Genomic DNA, 3,238 nt, shown 5'->3' on the forward strand with positions numbered 1-3,238 from the left:
GAGAGAGAAGAAAGCATGGATGTGTGCATTTTTTGGGATTAATTAATGGGTTAGTGCACAGGGTCAGTGAGGAGAGAGTCACAGAGGGGTGTATGGCAGGGTATGGGTTTTCGGTTGTTCCTTCTGATTGAATAGGTTATGCACTGTTTCAAACTAATTGTTTATTGTTTTGTTTTCCTTTTGCTTTGTTAGAACCATAATTCGATTTTTGGGTTTCACTTTGCTCATTTTTGTGCTTCTTCAAAATTTTCTAGTGTTTGCAGGTGAACTATGTGCATGGTTTTTTGGACAAGTTAGGAAGATCCACATGAACTGGTATGCTACTTTGTCTTTCTGTTGGATTTTTATGTTCTGCTGCTCAGAGGATTTTAAAATGTTCTAAATCTGATTTACAGTACTTGAGTGCCAGTTTCATAGTGTTTGTTCCCTGCTGTATACCTGCTGTACAGTTTCATTTATGTTTCTTCATAACTTTCTTGGTGCTGGGATATATGCAGATTGAGTACAACGAATGTCCAATGTTCTCTAACTGTTCAGGTATTAGTAATAGGTTGTGTAGTTCAAGAAATTTAACATTTAGCAATTGGCGGGTTAGATGGAGCTGTTGGGCTTTACTATCTTTGTAGCAGCATGCCTAACATTTTTAAGGCTTTACACTACCTTCCAATTTAATGAAAAATTCAAAGATTGGACGGTATTGATTGCAGAAATTAAAAAAAAAAACTATGATATTAGAAAGGTGAAAGTAATTGTGTTAGAAGAAGCGGCTAGCATGATGGATTTTAAGTTTGTATTTCTAAAAGTTTTTCGTTCTGCATTTTTTTCTTCTGTCCTTTGTATGTTTGCAGTTTGATCAATGGGTTCAAACCCTTGAATTGAAATTTGTTTGACAGCCTTGAAAGTGTTTGCCTTTTTGGTGCTCTTTAATGTTTACTTTCTTTTGTTCATCTAGATTAATGTTTATCCGGCCCTTTTAATCGTTGCAGTTCACAAAGTCTTTATTGATCTTGCAGTTGTTGTTTTTAATTTATCTTTGTTGGGTAGACGGCATGTACTGTGAGTTTCGGTGTTTAGGGAATATTTTGAGCTTCATTACTATTTTAATGGTTAGGGTAAATTTTGAGATTCATTAATAGGATTTTTGTGGCTAACATTCTTTAGCTAAATTCGTCACTATTTGGTGTTTGGAGTCCAGTGGATTGGTATCCATATCTTATAAATATGTTGGCCAAGACATGTTAGCTTTCATTCTGCTTTTGCTTTCATTTTGTTGTTTCATTTTCATTTCTTATATCTTGCTTTTGCTTTTGATTAGTAGTTTGAAAGCTTCTGTATCATAATATGAATTCTGGTGTGTGTGAGTGTGTGTGTGCAGTGTTTGTTCATTTCGAATTCTCAAGCGTGATGATATTGCCTATACATGTAGATTTTACATTGCTTTTGTGCCATGCAGTACCGACATTCTATGTGGCCTCTTAGCTAATGATACAATCACATTATATGAACTTTAATTAGTTTTCATGACATAGTTTCAATTTCTTTGCTTTGTTTGGAAATTTGTGCATTTATCTTCGGAGCACTTAATCGATTTAGCTTGCAGTTTAACTATTGAGGATTCTTAATGTATTTTGGTTTTACCTGGATTCCATTTCTATGATTGTCACCCTTAGTCGGTGGTATTATCTTTACAATGGATTTAAATTGGGGGTTTAGAGAATCTAATAACAAAATTGAATTATATGTTCCATGCTTTTCGTTTTCATTTTGGGTTAAAAAGTTGGAGCTTTGGATCAGGATTTTTGTTTATTCAACTATAATTTTGTGCTTAGGAGACTATCTGAAACTGCTTAAATTTGTTTGCATAGGAACTTTTTTTTTTCTTTTCGATGTAACTTGTTTTGTTAAAGGTGATGATAAAGATTTATCAATATTGTCTGTTCGGAGTTATGTGGGAATTGGAAGGGAGTAAATTGTGATCGTTTATGCAGCATTTGATAAAATTGAGAAATAAAATTGGGGAAATAATGTTAATAGTTTGTAGATGCTTAGGAGATTGTCTGGGGCTGCTTAAATTTTATATATTCAGTTGCATAGAGTCGACATGACATACACAACCATGGTCAGATTGCCACCCTTAGTTGGTGGTATTATCTTTACAACGCATTCAAATTGAGGATTTAGAAATCTAATAATAAAACTGAAATATATGTTCCATGCTTTTTGTTTTCATTTTGGGTTAAAAGGTTGGAGCTTTGGATTGGGATTTACCTTTATTAACCTATAATTTTGTGCTCAGCACACAATCTTGAGAGTCTTAACATGATTGTTCTTCTATTTCATAGATTCGAAATGTGTTTAGTCTCATTTAATTGGTGTACCTTTGCTCATTTAAATCAAATTTTATACGATTTGGTCCTCCAATTTCTCTGAATTTAAACGGATTTACTTTCTTTGGAAATTTCAGGAACTTTAGTTGTGGGAGGAAGAAGCCAGTTCCTTGCTATTTTTAGGTATACGATTAGAAATCAGAGGGTTTAAGGTTATGCACTTGCTTTGGATGTGACTGCCAGAGAAATTCAAGCTTCTACTAAGGTAATTATCAATAATTGGATTGTTTAATGCGATCAAACGTGGTAGTGAAATGTTAAATTTGATGGCTACAAGTTTCTAATTCGAATGCTAATGCTGCAATTCATGATGATCAATATGTTCTGACTTAAACAGTTACTACAAATGTATCCTTGCTTTGTGATGAATAAGTTATCTTTTTCATATAAGACTTTTTGTTTCTGGATACTAAGTCTAAAATAAAGATTTCAGAGCAAAACGTTGATCGAGTATAAGTGAGTTGTGATTTTGTAGTTTTTATATGTTTCCAGATAAAAGTTAGGATCTGCAGAGATTAGAAAGTGAAAAAGGGCAAAGGAAAGTGATGCTGACTCATGAAAGATGGTTCAAATCTCTGTTGGAGGTACATTAGATTTATGTTTCTGAAGTGTTAAGTACATTGTTAGGACTACAGATTTGGATTGAACTCAATGTTCTCACTGTGTATATTTAAATATATGTGTGTGTATAGATGTGTGTGTGAATATATGTGTGTATATATAGATTTATACATAAAAGGGAAGATGGATGGATAGGTGTATGCTTACTCCGTAAAAGAAGAAGAGAAAACGAAAACCACACCAAACAACTGGCATTTAAAGCTCTTTTTCTTTTTCTCTTTTGAAATAAA

At 33.3% G+C, this 3,238-nt stretch overlaps 1 long non-coding RNA gene across 1 annotated transcript; it reads left to right on the top strand.

Annotated features, from left to right (window-relative positions):
• Positions 1-218: 218 nt before the first annotated feature.
• Positions 219-3,238, top strand: LOC126589491 (uncharacterized). Its single transcript, XR_007611846.1, has 3 exons — positions 219-315; positions 2,465-2,592; positions 2,880-3,238. It is a non-coding gene; the product is annotated as an uncharacterized LOC126589491 (long non-coding RNA).

The sequence above is a fragment of the Malus sylvestris genome, chromosome 11 (genome assembly GCF_916048215.2).
Source record: "Malus sylvestris chromosome 11, drMalSylv7.2, whole genome shotgun sequence".
Taxonomy (NCBI): Eukaryota; Viridiplantae; Streptophyta; class Magnoliopsida; order Rosales; family Rosaceae; genus Malus; species Malus sylvestris.